The 18,043-nt window shown below is 38.0% G+C and overlaps 1 protein-coding gene across 22 annotated transcripts in view; it reads left to right on the top strand.

Moving 5' to 3' along the window:
• Positions 1–18,043, top strand: part of FHIT (fragile histidine triad diadenosine triphosphatase) — a 1,537,641-nt gene that overhangs the window by 278,996 nt on the left and 1,240,602 nt on the right. The window contains exon 1 of one of the 22 annotated variants that reach the window (XM_028478560.2): positions 12,723–13,007. The exons of the other annotated variants lie outside the window; for them this stretch is intronic. The gene's annotated coding sequence lies outside the window, so the exon portion shown is untranslated. Of the gene's footprint in view, positions 1–12,722; positions 13,008–18,043 lie in introns of those variants that run through there. 22 annotated transcript variants of the gene reach the window in all.

An 18,043-nucleotide genomic window follows, 5' to 3' on the forward strand; every position in this document is an offset into this window, starting at 1 on the left:
TTCATGACCTTTTTTTTTTTTTTTTTTTTTCTTAGATTCCATATATATGTGTTAGCATACGGTATTTGTTTTTTTTTCTTTCTGACTTACAGACTGTTAGTTGCAGCATGCAGGGGTCTAGTTCCCCGACCAGGGATCAAACCCTGACCCCCTGCATTGGGAGTGTGGAGTCTCACCCACTTCATCCACTATATTTAAAGTTTGCTTTTTGTACCATTGAGATGATTGTGTGCTGCTTTTATAGGTTACAATTTAATAGCATTTCAAGCAGCAGCTTTTGATTTTTAAAGAAGTCACTATTTAATACATTGGTATGATATAGTACAAGGTGACATTCCCTGTCTCTCGAAGATGCCCTAAGTCTTCAAAGCACATCACACAATTTCATAAATGGTAAAGATATTGATTTTAAAATCCTGATGGAAAAGCAGGCAGAGCCTAATGTTTGAATCTGAGTTACAATCAGATATAGTAAATCACTGAGAACAAAGGACAGATAACTCAATACCTAGATCAGGAGGCTGAAAGAGAACTTGAAGGACCCCATTTCAATCCTCTTGTCTCATTGAAGAATCAGACCTCCTGGAAAACCTTTGGTCCTTGTCTAATTGTTTCTAAGCTAAACTGTGGACATATTGCTATGGCTCTATAAAATGATTTTAACTTTATGTCCTTGTTTAGGATTGTGCAGTAGCTATGAGCTGCCTGCTATATCATGTTTAAGTTCTGCCTACTTCTCAAGGCAATTTGACCTCAGGCCCTATCCCAACTTGGCTAACTTATTCCCTACTACTCACATATGGTCTGGCCTCTCTGTCATTGTACTATAAATGCAATGTGAGGTATGTCACTTAGTTTCATGCTGGAAACAAAATGAGAAGACCCAGTCCCTACTTTCAAGGAGCTTATGGTCTGCTGAGTGAACCAGGTAATGTAGGCTTATTGAATAGATGCTATATGCAAAGCACTATCAGAGATATAAAAATGAACAAGACCTCTAAGAACTAATGAGTAAGTGTCTATAGGGAATATAGAACATTTCCAGGTTCATAGCACTTGTAGAATAAATGTTGGCTGCTGTTCCTATGATGCTGATGAGATATCTGGCTTTAATATTTGAGTGTGTGGTAAAGCCATCTTTGAGAACCAGAGCCCATGAGGTGGAGCTCAGGATGAGTCTGGATACACAGTTTTGGTTAGAGAAAAATTCAAAATATTTGGGACATCAGACTGGCAATATCCAGCAGTCAGCAATTGAGGAATGTGAGATTCAGGAGCATAATTAGGTAGAAAGAGTTATGTTGAATAGTAAGGAATCCAGACGATTTTATCAGCCAGTCTCTTTCCATTTCAGGGCATTAGGTACACAATTTTTTTCTGTTAATATTTCAGTCTGCTTGCCTATCCCTCAAATTTAACTGAAAGATGTATATTCCAGTATTCAGAAAGGAGGATGTAAATAAAATTAAATTAATTTTTTAAAAAAGGCCACAATTCAAACCGGCCTTCAGAATACCCTGAATCTAGTGGGATAGAGCAGGGGCAGACAGACTAAAGAAGAACTAAAAGACAAGGCTGGCTTTTATCGTGATGGTCATTCAGTGGTTCTTAAAATGCGGGCCATGGACCATCAGGATCAGTATCCCCTGGTGGGGTAGGCAAAGTAATGGCCCAACATGCACATCCTAATTCCTGGAGTGACTTTCAAGTGTGATTAAGGATTACAGTTGTCTTACCAGTTATATTTGTCACATGGTTTCCCTTGTGACCACAGGCAATGGGGCATTATGATTGACAACACCACCAGGAACACAGGAAACTTTGGGGAGTTCCTCAATGCAAAGAGAATAATATTACCAGAAGGAAGATGATATCGTTTGCTGGAGGGACAAAACAAAACTATCTGCTATGAGTTTATGACTTTACTGGTCACTCAGAGAAGGAAAGGCATTCTTATATGAAGGAGGAATTTGTGCCAGGGCCCAGCAGTAGCAAAATACAGAATATATTCAGGAAATGGCAGAAAAGGATTATAGCCCCAGTGTGGCATGAGAGGGTGGGGGTGGGGGGACACGTGGTGGGAGATGAGCTTGGAGGCCCTCACCTGCCATATTAGTGAGCTTGGATTATATTCTGTGGTGATAGGGGCCACATACAGTGTTTTCTGAGCAGGGGGTAAAATGATGAACATGGGCTTTAGAAAGCAAAGTTTGGGTTCTCACCATTGCTTGAACATCAGGTCTACTTCTCAGTAGTACTAGTTTTTACCATCATATGTGCATGTTGAATGCTGATTATGTGTCACTCTAGTGATTCTCCATGCATAGATTTTGTTCAGAGATGGTTTTCCCACTGTGGGAAACTTTGTCTTTCAAACTCTTAGGTCACCCACAGTAAGGAATACATTTACACACACACACACACACACACACACACACACACGTGCAGGTACACACAGCTTCATGACACACACACACACACACACACACACACACGTGCAGGTACACACAGCTTCATGAAAGTATACCCACTCTGTGAGATATTTTCTACTATTTTCTATTCAATTCTATTTTAGTTTTTAAAAAAATTCTGGTCACAATTCCCTAAATTGATTTCTTGACCACTATTGGGTTATATCATGCAGTTTAGAGCATACTACTTTAAAGGAAAGAGGCAGTATCTTATTCTTTTTTATATCTTATTTATTTATTTATTTTTGTGTGATTAAAGCTTTACCAGGGATCAGGCAGGGACCATGTTAGGGAGCAGGGCCTGAATACCAGGCCAATACCAGTCTTCAGAGCAGTGCTGGGGAGGTCAGGGCTAAGCTGTGCAGGCCAGGGGTCCAGCTGGGCTCCTCAAAGCGGAAACAACCACTGAAGAGAAGGACAGTGTGGTTGGTTTTAGTGTGGGAAGGATAACACGGGGTTGAGGGAGGAACTTTGCTGAAGAAAAGTGGGGAACTAAAGCTTTAAAGGGCCTGGATGACAATGGGTTTGGGAGGGAGAAAAGGGGACCAGAAATGCATTTGGGTAACTATTAGTTCTTAGCACACTTCTCTGCATAGAATAGAGCCCCAGTAAGGCTTAAATGTCACATCCATGAGGTTTTAGCTCTAGAGCTTCAGACATTCTTGATGCCATATGATAATATATTTTCTTTGCGAAGTATTGGACAACAGATTATTAAGGTGTATATACAAAGCTCTGAACATTTGGGTAGGTATGTTTGGTGGGTGGGAGACGAATGAAGGGTCAGTAGAAATAATGACACATGTTTCCTATAATAAATGTCAAAGCTTAAGAACAACAGCATTGACAGATCGACTTGTAATTACACCACAATGAAGATCAGAACTGCTTTATATGAAATAAACTCCTTTCCATGAATAAGGTATGGATCACTATGTGATGCCAAATCTGTAAAACTGGTGTCCGATGCAGAATGATGAGAGCTACTATGCAAGGGTGTACACAGAGTTTGATTTCTCGAATGGTATTCTCTTTTCCCAAAATATCAAAGAGAGCCACATACACTGACTTCTGAGCTATAAGGCTGGGTGAGATGGAAGATGCTGTGGAAAAACTTCCCTTTTGTGGCATTTTCCACTTACTGAAATTTATCATTTTCATTAGGTTGAAAGTATTTTTTGTCCAGATCTGAATTTTAAAAAACATATTGTATTATCCTTATTTGCATTACTGTCATGTGCTTCTTAGTGTCTGCCTTCTGTCTGCCAATTTATGTTAAAGAAATAAAATACAGAATAGTCCTTGAGAACCACAGTATATATCCTCTTATAGTTAAATTAATAAAATAATTCTTTGATTCTCAGTCATTGGGTTGCAGTATATGTGTATTAGGTTTTTATACATAGCCAGGAGTCAGAAAATCTAGGTTTTCATCCCTGCTCTGACTGTGTGTGACTGTATCCATACCAGGTACTTTCTTTAAGTCTCTGTTGCCCAGCTGCAGAATAGAGGTGAATTTTACCCTCCCCACTGAATGTTTCAAATTTGTAGAGATCAAATTAGTTAATGTATAGGAAAGAACTTTTTTATTGCAATGTTCTCTCCTGGAGATGTGTCAAGTCTTACTGGATAGTGTCGCTGTTAACAGCCCTGTGTTGAGAAAGATTCTGAGGCTGGCTGGGCTCAACTAGAAAAAGTACTGTTGAACATTTGGAGATGTTTGCCGTGAGTGCACGCTTTGGGAGTGCTGAGCCTATGGGTCATGTGCTTGCCATTCTTGAGCAATACATTTAGATGGCATCACCTTCTAATCCATCTGTGCTAGCCTTAGGTTAGGCCCTACTCCAGATCTGTACGCTTGCTATGTGCTGCTCTCGTGGTTATTGAGCCGGGTCACTACTGCTGCCTCTAGTGGCTGAAGGCTATTGCAGTGACTTCTCCCAGCCCCTCCCATCAGTACTCACCCCGCCTCACCTACAGCCCCCCACCCACACCGCTATTGCCGAGGCTGAGATGCACTAGACTGGCTCACCACCCTCCTATGGCCATGGGGTGGAAAACATTTGTCTCCCTTCTTCTGCCTGATCAACTGTCCTGAGAAGATCCCACAATCAGTTGTGCTTGAGAACAAGACTCAGAGAGGTACCCTGGGATCTGCTTTTCCTCTTTCCCTACCTCATTTCCCTCTTGCTTCCATGGGATGGCATGCTCTAATAAATTAGGCGCACATAGCATTTGGCTCAGGCAGTGCTTTTCTGTGGAATTTGGGATAACGTGACATCTAAATATACACAACAGTGTGTATACTGTATATACAAATAGCCATACACACAGACACACACACACCTATGTATACAGAGATGGAGAGAGAAGGTGAATTGGGTTGAGTCAGAAGGAGCATTTAGAGTTGGGTTTGCTAAGCATCTGCCTGAGGGAAAGGGAGGCCTTGAAGAAATTTCTGTGTATATTAAGGGTAGTGGAGTAGGCTGGGCCATGAAGAGGCCAGTGATGGTGTCTGTTCTGTAGCCTAGCACCAGAGAGTTGGTCTGAGCCTCAGGAATAGAGAGGACTGGGTCCCACAAGGCCTTGTTGGCCAGGGCGGAGAGCTTAGATTTGATCGTGAGTGTAACAGGAAAGCACTGAAGGGTTTTAAGCCCGGGAAGATACAGTCCGTTTAATTGATTTAGAAAGTCTCTCTTGCCCCTGTGTTCAGAATGGATTAAAAGAACAAGGATGGAAAGAGGATATTAGAAGGCTGTGGAAATGTGGTTAATATTCAGAATGTCTGCTGAGATGGAGAAAAAGGCGGCGGGGGGGCTCAAGAGATATTTTGTAGGGCAAAGGTCTTTTCTATGGATTAGCGATGAGGGGTAAGAGAAAGGGCCTAATCGGAGATGTTTCCTTGGGGTGTGAGCAAACCTTTATTAGGCCTGGTGATAGAGGGTGACAGCATTGTCCTTCTCCCAAAGGGCATTATCTGCATTTCTCCATGGAATACCTCAATGTGGCTTTAGTGCGGGGAGCACTGAAGCAGCCACGGCTGCTGCTGCCTTGAGAGTTTGCCACTTGCAGAACACTTGGTCTTGGCTCCTGGGTTAAGGAAGCAGCCTTTTCCTGGAGGATGCTGGAGACAGAGTTCATGGCTAGGTGCCATCCTCAAGCGGAGACCTCAGTAGAGAGGCAGAGCAGGGTACCACGGGAGGGTCTTTGAGAGCTCGCAGGGAATTGCTGAAATGGCCAGTGAATGTGTGATACTAACATGGCCTCATTTGTAGCTAAATCAGTATTTATAATATACTTACAGCTATGGCCACTTTTGGCTATTGGCAACTGCTCAGAAAGGTTGAAATTCAGAATTAAGAGACATCATAAAGTTAGTTTAAATGCTAGGCAGCCAGGATGCTGCAGTTTATATTGAGGTACACACCTTCAATCACCCGCCCCCACCGCATCATACTGAATTCATCTAGAGGAGAGAGAAGTGTCCAGCATAAATGTCCCTGTTCTTCCATCTTTTCCTGGGATGGATCCAACAAATGAGAGGGCGTGGTCTGAGACTTACTGGGGATATATCTCTGGGACTGTCATCCGGGAGTTATGAGTAGGCAGAGAGGCGATTTTCATTTTCTGCAATAACTTCCCACAGTAAGTAGGTGGGAGGGTACAGTGATTGATGAGCTAAATTAGGTGGAAAGTGGCTCAAATCAGATTCTAGGTGATTGCTCCTGCCTCTCGACTCACTGCACTTATTTTTGATTCTACTCATTTAGCAAATGATTATGGTCTGTCTTGTGACATTTCTTATATCGTTGCTTCATTCTTTACCTTTTCCACGTTATTCTTTCTGCTTTCTTCAGCTAGATCAGTTACTGCTTAGAGACAGAAATGGGGTTTTGTTTATTGTTCTGGCTTTCTCACACCTTCCGCAGAGTAAATGCACAGTGATTGCATGGTGTTTGACTGATAGTTCCTGCTCCAGATGGGATGTTTCCTAACAAGTTTGCTGAATTTATCTTGTCTTAGAAAAGTAGACAGTAAGGGTAAGGGCCATACTAAGTATGTTTTAGTTTAAAATATGCAGCCTGTTACTAAATGAATTTGAGATAACTTTGTTCTGGCCAGCATAGCCCAACCATAGAAATGGTTTAGTTTTTTGTAGCAGTGAAACTCTGTTTCTGTAAATAGGATATAAGGTGGAGTCATATGAAATTGCCAGTATTCGAGCTACAAATATGGCAGTATCATACAGATCAATCTAATAAGACAGATGAGCCAGGAATAATTCATTCCTCTGATTCAGTCTGGGATGGAAATGAGCTAACGGGAAGCAGGCCCCACTTCTGCTGTAACAGCTTGGGGGACAGAGGCCACTGGGGCAGAGGAAGTGATGTCAGGGGCATCCCTGAACGATCATTGATTTTTCTCATGAATTGGGACTTCTGTAGTTGACATGTGCTTCCTGTTCTAATGGTGCCCAAGACCCTTTAGTGTCACCTAAACAGAAGTCATGACGGGGCCCAGAAGGGTCAAGGAGATATACGTAGGAGTTATAACACCCATCGACTGCCAGCCCCATCCTCCTTGGAGATGCCAGAGGTAGTCAGGGGAGGCAGGATGTGGCAGCTGATATCACAATTTCACAGTTTTCTTCTATTTCCTTCCTTGTTTTTAGTATATTCATTAGAATAGCCCCATCTCCTTTCCTCTCTTTATTAAACCCTGAGTTTTGAGTGCTGGGATCAGTCTGCGGATGTGGGAGGGTTAGGGAAGGTTTACATTAGCTGTTTCCCCTCAATTCCTCTGGTTAACTGAGAGGAATCTTTTAGATTCACCTAGAGGAACTCAGATTCACCACTGGACAGCATGGGTAGGAGGGGCGCCTTTGCCTTATTTACTGTGGGAGCAAAGGGGAGCCTGACTTTATATCAGAGAAGAGAGACTAGAAGGGGCAGCTTGAGAACAAGGAGGATCTGTCATTGGAAATAGCCAAAGTCCAGAAGAGCAAGTCTAGGAACTTAATTAATTGAGGGAAAGAAAATTATCAAGTGTATTTTTACCATTAGACAGAGCAAGAAATATTTAGAACCACGTCTGCCCTGGATTCCGTCATTACTAAAAGCATGACCAGAGAGTAGCTTTTTAGAGTCAAGATAAGTATTGGAAATGGGGAGAAATGCTTGACTTAATGTGCTTAGAACTCTATGCAACCTATAGTTATGTATCTAAGACAGAGACAAAGCCATAGTATTAGGAAAAGTTAAGGTGTATTCAAACATTGTAACACACCCCCAGCCCCTTGTTATTGCGTGTGGATGGAATTACGGTGCTTTAAACTCTTTATTCATTGATTCCATGAATGAACTTTCCAGAGTGTGCACATGATATCATTTTTTCTTTGTAGCAGCCCTAAGAGTTAGAAAGATAGCATGCCCTATTTATAGATGGAGAAACGAACCTCAGAGGGGTTAAAAAAAAACTCACCTACAACACACGGTGCAAATCAGTTTTGCAGAGATGGAATTTCAACCCAAATTTATCTGACTCCAGAGCCAGTACTTTTTCTACTATGCCATGCTTTCTGCCTCTCTACTGGAGGTGTCTTTAAAAAGGAAATGGAGTCAGGTGAAATTTCTTTAAGATAAAGGCTAAGAGTATGCCAGTGTACCAGACCCAAAGAGCAGCAGTGGGGCATGACATGGGATGCCAGCTTGCGTTTCTTCTAAGAGCAAAATTACAGAATCTGAGGCCCCACTCCACTCTCAGAATCAGAATATTAACAAGATCCTCATGGAGTGCAGAATCTAAGGCCCCATTCCAGAATCAGAATCTACATTAAAAGAAAAACCCAGGTGAAAATGTAAAATAGATAGCTAGTGGGAAGCAGTGGCAAGTGGGAAGCAGCTGCATAGCCCAGGAAGATCAGCTCGGTGCTTTGTGACCACCTAGAGGGGTGGGATAGGGAGGGTGGGAGGGAGGGAGACTCAAGAGGGAGGAGATATGGGGATAAATGTATAGAGATGTTAAAAAAAAAAAAAAAAAAAGAACCCCTCAGGTGATTTGCAGGCATGTTAAAGTTCAAGAAGCACTGCCCTAGCCCTCCCAAAGCTGCTTATCTCCACTTGCTCCATCTCAGGTCCTTGAAGGACCTGACTCAGGGAAGGAACATGTCTGGTTACTGCCGCTGGTATCAACTGCCAGGACAAATTACAAACTTTGGGGGTCACACTTTTGTTTCCTCTTCCTTAACATCCTCCGTTCTCTTTCTAGGCTTTTTCACTTGCCCATATATCAATGAATTAAGGAGAGAATGAAAGAAAGAGATAAGATTAAGGAATAGGAATTTCTGACCAAGTTTTCCTATGCAAGCTTTATGCTTCCTTCCCAAATTGTGCTAAGCCACGTGGCTAACCATGTCTCCATTAATGGAGGATACCAGCATCCCCGACTGTTCAGCATACCCTTTTGGAATTATTACAGCACCTTCAGTTATTTGGAGGTTGTGAACTTTTGGTGTCTTATTCAATCCAGAAAACAGCTGTACAGGTTTTATTTCTATTTCACACACAGCCATACACTCAAGCATCTTAAGGGTGGCTGAGCATAAGTATGACAAATTTCAACCTTTAAGGACAAATTTGAGAAAACTCCCATTGACTGAACCCCAGAGCTTAGAGTGGCCCATTTTGGTCATAATGCTGAACCAGCCACACTACAACACTGGCTACTTTTTGCCACACGGTTTTACTCTCCGTGCTGAGGATTATGGCATTTGCTTCTGCTTTCAGCATCAGTGGGAAACGGCTTCCATGATTTTTTTCTCTCTCATTTTGTTTCTGTGTGTGATTATGGGTGATCTGTGAAGCAGAAAGAAGACAAAGAAATTCGTAAGCTGGATCTACCCTGTGGTCTCAATAGAAATTTAGTCAATGTGACGTGGGAGTCGACAGGAAACCCATCACCCATCATCAGTCTGTCATGCTGACGATGAGCACCATGCCTAGTTTCTGCAGGGTGTACTTTCAAACATGCCAACATGTAAATTCTTAGGCAGGAGTTAATAAAGGAAATCATTTTAATAGGAGTCCCGATTACTTTTTTTTGAATGGAAAAAAAGACATTCAGGGCACTGGAATTTTCAGTGAATAATGGGTCTGAAAAGGAAACATTCCTTCCCACTTCCTGCCTCCAAGGTAAAAGGAAATATAGGGGAGAGGAGTCATTATGAGGTTAGAGCTTTAAGAAAGTCTGGGTAGCCAAATGATATTATACACACTGGTGTGGAATGAGGAGTGTTTTGTTTTACATGTCACTTTTTTCATTCAGTAAGTCATTGTCTTCCTTTAGGTTCATTAAGAATACATTTTCTTTACAGAAAGAGTAATCAAACAGTAGTTGATACCGAAAGGTAAAACAAAACAAATAATGGGACTACCTCCTTGTTACATTAGACTATTAGCCCATGACATTCTGTTTCACTGACTTTTGTAGAGACATGCGTTTTTTTTTTTTTTTTTAAAGGAAAAGTTTAGTGTCTTTGGATTCACTTTGAGATGGTGAGCTTGCGTTGAGTTTTTTCAAAATATGATCAGAGGGAGATCATTCTGAATGTAACATCTCACTTCAAGTGCTTTATGAAAATATTTGGTGAAGTTAATGAACAGTATAAGAGATTCCACTGTGAGAGCTGATTTGATTTCATTTCGGAAAAGTCTTACTCTGAAATTAGTGTTGGTAATATAATAATAATAATATAATAATAATAATGTCTGATTCTTTTAGCCTAAGATGTATAATTTCTTCCATTTGTGCCAAATCATATGCTTTGTATCTAGTTTTAAGTTACTGGTATGTTGTGGAAACAATTTAGTGATTTGTGATCAGCATTTATTTTTAGTGAAGTGAAACAGAATGGAATAGAATAGAATATTTGAGATTTTATTTAATGTGGTCAGGGTATAAGAGTTCTTTATTTTTATGTATTGATATATGTATACATGTCATCTATCAATCTATCTATCTATTTAAAAACTCAAAAAAAGTTTAAAAACAACTGCCTTCGTGAATTTGGGCATGGTTATAATGGTATCAGCCATGGTTGGCCCACTGAAAATTCTTCTTTAAATAACGAACAAACTTGTCATTTTTCTTTTGACTTCTCATTTATTTTGGGGTTTTCAAATGGTTATGCTTCTCTTACGATCTTTCTCTTTTTAGCCTCTTCCTTCTGGAGACAGTGATTGGTTACAAATGAGGGAAATAAAACTGCACTTAGAAGTTCAGCATAGATTAGCAATGCATAATTTTAAGGAAGGGAGTATTTCATCTTTTTTTAAAATTAATAATTCTGACATGTGCCTTCCCTCATGCCTTTTCAGTTACCATGACTCACCTTAATGTCACCTTAATATCACAGTTTGACATTAGATGCCTCCCTAGAGAGGAAGAGAATCATTCAGAAACTAGGTGCATAAAGGTTATTAAATTAATATTTAAAATTCTGGTTTTGCAGATTTTATTTTATTTGTAATTAAATGCCATGAGTACAAATGTGTGATCTCCAGTACGTGCACATGCTTGAATCTGTGTCCACTTAAAGGACAATAAGATTACTGGAGGAATTCTTATTTTACTTTTAGGCTTTCTCCTAGGAATATTATTTATGGCTACCACCAACCCATTGTATAAAGTCAGAGCTGAAGATATCATTTTAAAAACATAAAACACATGAATGTTTCCCCTAATTAGAACTTTTTATAACTTGTTCCAATCCCCAAATAACTAGCATCTATGAGGAACAGGATAAAATGCCAACAGTAATCCATTCTTGGAGTCTGAAGAACTGAGCTACATTATTTGATGTTATTGATAAATGTTCCTGTCTCATGTCTTGGGTATAATGTAAATGGATATGGGAAATGAAAACATTATCAGTGGACTGGAATACATTTTACCTCATACCCGAGAAGTGTTCCTAATGCTGCTACATCATTTCATTTAGCAGCTAGAGTTTTGTCTTAAACCTGAGGGTTAATCACTCTTGTCAACAGACTTGGTTGCTGCTATGTACTTTTTGGATGTAGCTATGTTAGTAAGGACTGCTGGTTGCTGGTCTGAAACCCAGTCTTACTAACCTAGCTTAAGCAATAAGGGGCATTTACTGACTCCTGTAACTGAGAAGTCCTAGGTAGTTTTGGCGGCACTCATAAGCGGGCCTTCTTTATGTGGTGATCACCACACTGGACCTTCCATTCTACCAGTTTAGCTGTCCCAGCAGAGTTACTCTTTCCAGTAGTTTTTATAAATCCAAGTACTGTGTCTCATCAGAATAACTGGGATCACATGCTTATTGCTGTACCAATAACTGTGGTCAATGGAACAGAACAGTGATTGGCCAGGCCTGGGTCACATTCCTATATCTATTCCAAGGATTGGAGGGGGAGCAGGCTCTCCAAAGGGAAAAAAAAAAAATGGGCCACTATTACAAAGGCAAGGTTTTATGTAGATGCTGGGCAAGAAAAACAGAAGATGCTACTACAGAGGTCTTATTTTGACTGTTTAAAAAGCTTAAACGTCTTTAATTAAAAACACAAACAAAACAGTGATATTATCTTTTATCTCCTCATTAAGTTAGTTATCCATTGAAAAAATATGTGTTGAGCCAGGCATAGACAGTCCCTTCAACTTCTCTGAGCATATGAATTGTGTGCATGATTTTGACCAAGTGTCTGTAATATTTTATTAGATGATTTTCATCCCTCTGGGTAATAAACAGGTGATTTGACTTAGCAGAGTACAGGTGCTATTTTTACTACTTAGTGCTCTCTGGAGGGCTTCCAAATAATAATAGCACCTTTAAAAGCTTTGGATTCCCCAAGGAGCAATAAAATTGTGCTGAGTATTGTCTGTGATAAATAGCACATCTCGCTTCTCTTCCATATTCCTACTTGAGAAACCTCCAGATTTCCTGACATTAGCTCAGGTTTGATTGCCTAGTGAAGGTCAATACTTTATTGCTTTCTATTTCTACATGTTTCTTTGTGTTTATATTGGAATAATGAGAATGTGATAGGCTTTTAAAAATATTAAAAATCAGGGAAAGTAAAAGCATAAAGACATCAATAAGGAATAGAACTTAAAATTTTGTTTTCTAAAGGGAAATAATTTAATTTTTTTCCTGATCAGTGGAGTTCAAGGCTTAAGGAACCAAAATCTCAGAGGAAAGGAAGCACAGAGAAGTGAAGTCAAAATGCTGCATGGAATTTTCCCTTGAGGCCTTGTTGTGTACTTCTAGGGTGAGACAAAAAAAAAAAAATTGTTGAAAACACCTGATAAGAGATTAAAAGGTAAATATGCAGACATTTTAGCAGTCTCATAGAGCTTCTGAGGAGGTTAGGACCATGATAAACACTCAAGGCTTTTAATTGGGTCTCCTGAATAACTACATCCTAGGATAAAAGCAAACTGGAAATATACCACCCTCAGTTGAATCAAGATGATCTGCCTGCCAGAAGAAGCTCAAATCATCTTTGGAGGAAGGTAACGTTGTTCAAACTTGTATAATTTTCCATAAACAATGTATCTGTCATTTACTAAAAAATTAGTAGGCATGTCAGGAAATAGGAGCAAATGACCAAAAATCAAGAAAGATAAATTAGCCCAAAGTGATAGATTCAGAAGTGATTCAGATGTTGGAGTTATCAGACACAGACTTCCAAATAACTGATTAATATGTTTAAGAAGAGAATTTCACTAGAGATCTGAAATCTATAAAAGGAATCACATGGACAACTTCAAACTTAAAATTATACTAACTGAAATTAAGAACCCAGTAGATGGTTTTAAAAACATATTAGATACATCAGAAGAGAGGATTAGTGACTTAAAAGAGGTCGGTAGAAAATACCCAGATTAAAACAGAGAGTGGAAAAAAGAATGCAAAAATAAAGAAAATTCCATAAGAGACATATTGGATAGTGTAAAGGTCTGGGCCTGGTCATTGGACACCAGAAGGAGATTAGAGAGAAAATAGCAGCAGAAGCAGTATTTGAAGAGATACTGATCAAGAATTTTGCAAAATTGATGAACAATATCAAGCCAGAAATTTAAGAAACTCTATAAGCAAAGAAAATCAAATTAAAAAATACATATATTGTAGTACAACTACTGAAAAACCAAAGACAAAAAGAAAATCTTAAAAATATCTAAAGGAAAAAAGATACGGTTTCAAAGGAATACCAGTTAGACTTATAACTAATTTTTAAACAGAAACAGTGGAAGCTAAAGAAAAATAGTATGACATATTTAAAGAGCCAAAGAAATTGTCAGTCTAGAATTCTATATGCAGTGAGCATATCCTTCAAAAAAGATGTTTTTAGAAAAATTAAAATGAGAATTAATTACCAGCTTCTCTACAATGAAACTGTCAAAGGGAGCTCTGCAACCAGAAGATAAATGGTCTCAGGTGAAATCATGGAAGTGCAGGAAGGCACATAAAGCACCAAAAAGGATAAATATACAAGTAAATATAAATGCATATAGGCTGTTTGAAACAATCCAAACAATGTCTAGCAGAGTTTAACTCCCTGTAACCAAAGATGGGACAATTTAAGCCTCCATTGGAATAGGAACTGCAATGATTGGAATTAAATACTTTAAATCCATAGGTTCATAATCTTAATAATAACAATTGGTTACCATAGAAAGGTGGTTTATTTATTATTTTAAAATATAGTATAAACATTTAAAGAATTGAACATTTATTCTGCATTTCTCATACTACTGAGTAAGTTAATATAGATGGGGAGAATTTTCTCTTGATAATAGTATTCCAGCTAATAAATGAAAAAATAACAATTAGAATATTCTTATTTTTAAATTCTAATGAATTAATGGATCCAGGCATTGAATATTAATGACTAGGAATATTACAGAATACAGCCAGACATGGTGTGCCTGCTGAGAGAGAAATACATACCATCAGCCATGAGGTAGTCTTGCCACGAACAAAACAACAAAAAATGAACCTGAGTCTGACTAGGCCTCTAGATCTAACTACCAACAAATAGAATTTACAGATAGGGGACATTTTGTTTAATATAATACCATACCAAAAAATCAGATAATGGAAAACCTTAGTTCAAAGAATCCAGTTTCTCTAATGAATAAGTAGCAAGGGAAAAAAAGATTTAGGGAGATTGGTAGGTAAAATAAACATTAAAAAACATATCAACCAATTACAGTGTACGGAACTTATTTGGATCTTGATTTTAGAATACTTGTAAAAATAGCTATGACATTTGGATATCTGAATATTTACAGAATATTTGATGGCATTCTGGCATTATTGTTAAATTTTTTAATGTTTGATAATATTATGGTTATGTTTTTAAAAACTGCTTATCTTTTAGAGATACATCCTAAACAGTAAGTGACAAAAAATAGTTACAAGAGATATGATATGATGTTTGGAATTTTCTTTAAAATAATATGGTTGAGGGAGACGTGGGTGGGAATAGAGATGGAACAAGACTGGTCATGAGCTAATGATCATTAAACAAACTGTTGGATATAGGGGTTTCATTGCATTTTTAATTCATTTTTTTATATGTTGGAATTCTCCATAACAAAAAACTTGAAAGATAAAATATATGTAGCATTACAATAAAAACCAATAATAATAACTACGGTGACAGTGGGGTGTGGGGTAAATGAAGTTAAAAAAACGTAAAGTCCTTATTCAGGAAATGGTAAAATATTGATTATGGTAGATTGTAATAAGTCAAGGGAACATATTTTAGTTTCTAGGGTAGCCACTTAAAAAATGTATAACTAGCAAGCTGAAAGAGGAACAAAGTAGAATAATAAAAAAAAAATTTTGTTTAATTGAAGATAAAAGGAGAGTTAAGGAATAAAGAACCATGAGACAAATAAAGAACATATTAAGGTGGAGATTTAACACCAATGTGAAAGACTAAAAACTTCAATTTAAAAACAAAGATTAGGGGCTTCCCTGGTGGCGCAGTGGTTGGGAGTCCGCCTGCCGATTCAGGGGGCGTGGGTTCGTGCCCCAGTCCGGGAGGATCCCACATGCCGCGGAGCGGCTGGACCCGTGAGCCGTGGCCGCTGAGCCTGCGCGTCCGGAGCCTGTGCTCCGCAACGGGAGAGGCCACGACAGTGAGAGGCCCGCGTACCAAAAAAAAAAATTAAAAACAAAGATTATTGGACTGGATCATAAAAAAGGACAACTATTTGCTGACTATACCCGGCACACTCTAAATATAAAGCCATAAAAAGTTAAAAGTAAAAAAGAAATACCATGCAAACATTAACCAAAGGATGCAGTGCACTTTTATGTGTGCATACAAATAGAAACACCTTAAAATATTAAAAAGTAAGCAACTAATAGTACTAAAGCAAGCCATATACAGATCCTCAAACTTATTTGGGATTTCACCATACCTCTTTAATAATTAATAGAATATGCAGAAAAAAAGTCAGTAAACATATAGAAGATTCAGATACCACATTTAACAAACTTGACCTAGTTGTAATATATAGAAATATATATACCTACACCTACCAACTGAAGAATATTCATTTTTTAAGTGCACAAGAAACATTTGGCCATTACTATGTATGCCTAGACAGAGGCATTTTTCAACAAATCTCAAAAGATGGAAGACACGGAGTATATTTTCTGATCACAATAGTATTAAAGTGGAAATCAGCAACAAAATGAAAATGAGAAAATTCTCATATTTGGAAATTAACTAATACTCTTTCCCCCATGTGTCAAAGTAACTATTCATAATGAAAATTAGAAATATATTCAAGTGATAATGAAAATTCAACGTATCAAACCTTGTGGGTTGTAGCTAAAACAGTACTTATAGGGAAATTTATAGCCTTAAATTCTTATATTAGAAAAAAAGAAAGGCTGAGAGCCAGTCATCTAAATGTCAGTCTCAAGGATCTAAACAAGCAAAGTAAACTCAAAGAAATTAGAAGAACATAAAGATAAGAACAGAAATCATTGTTACAGAAAACAAGCAGTAAAAAAATAGAGCCAAAAATCAGTTCTTTGAAAAGGCTAACAAAATTTATAAAACTGTGGTAAGAATAATTAAGGAAAAACATAAGTTGCAAATTGCTAAAATCACAAATGCAAAAAGAATAACACTAGAATACAGATATTAAGAGGATGATATAATTAGATATTACCAAGATTATATGCCAATAAATTTGAAAATTTAAATGAAATGGTTAAGTTCCTTAAAAACACACTAAAATGGATATAACACATTTTAGAAAATCTGAATTATCCTATATCTATTAAAGAAATTTGCTTCATAATTAAAGATCTTCTGATAAAGAAATTACCACTTAAATTCTCCAGCAAATTCTTCCAAACATTTAAGGAGGAAACAGTCAAATATAAATTCACATTAGGATAGCATAACCTTGACGCCAAAGCCAAGAAGGATATTAAAAGAAAAGAAATTCATAGTCCAATTTTTCTCCTGAAGATAGATGCAAAAATCCTAACTAAAACATTAGCAAAAATTAGTAAATCAAATTCAGTGACATATAAAATGGATAATATATTACTAAAATGTTGGGTTAATTCTAAGAATGCAAGTTAATTATTGGAAAACCAGTCAATGCAGTTTACCACATTAATAGAGTAAAAGTGAAAAACCATACAATCATCTCCATAGGTGAGAGGAAAAAAACCTTTTGATAAAATTTACCACTCATTTATGATAAAAATTAGCAAAATGGGAATAGAGCAATACTTTCTTAATTAGATAAATGATATCTACAAAAAAGCTACAGAAAACCTCTACTACTTAATGTTGAACTATTGACAGCTTTTTTGTTGAGATTGTGAATAAGATAAATATATCTTTTATTTCCACTTTGGTTCATCGTTGTATTAGAGACTCTTGCAAGTTCAATAAGGTAAGAAAAATAGAATGTCTTCATAATCTGGGGATGGGCAAGAACCTGTACTTTTTTTTAAACATCTTTATTGGAGTATAATTGCCTTACAATGGTGTGTTTCTGCTTTATAACAAAGTGAATCAGCTATACATATACATATATCCCCATAACTCCTCCCTCTTGTGTCTCCCTCCACGCCTCACTATCCCACCCCTCTAGGTGGTCACAAAGCACCAAGCTGATCTCCCTGTGCTATGAGGCTGCTTCCCACTAGCTATCTGTTTTACATTTGGTAGTGTATATATGTCCATGCCACTCTCTCACTTTGTCCCAGCTTACCCTTCCCCCTCCCCGTGTCCTCAAGTCCATTCTCTATGTCTGCATCTTTATTCCTGTCCTGCCCATAGGGTCCTCAGAACGATATTTTGTTTTTTTTTCCTTAGATTCCATATATATGTGTTAGCATACGATATTTGTTTTTCTCTTTCTGACTTATTTCACTCTGTATGACAGATTCTAGGTCCATCTACCTCACTACAAATAAGTCAATTTCATTTCTTTTTATGGCTGAGTAATATTCCATTGTATATATGTGCCACATCTGCTTTATCCATTCATCTGTCAGTGGA

This window comes from Physeter macrocephalus, chromosome 18 (genome assembly GCF_002837175.3).
Source record: "Physeter macrocephalus isolate SW-GA chromosome 18, ASM283717v5, whole genome shotgun sequence".
Taxonomy (NCBI): domain Eukaryota; kingdom Metazoa; phylum Chordata; class Mammalia; order Artiodactyla; family Physeteridae; genus Physeter; species Physeter macrocephalus.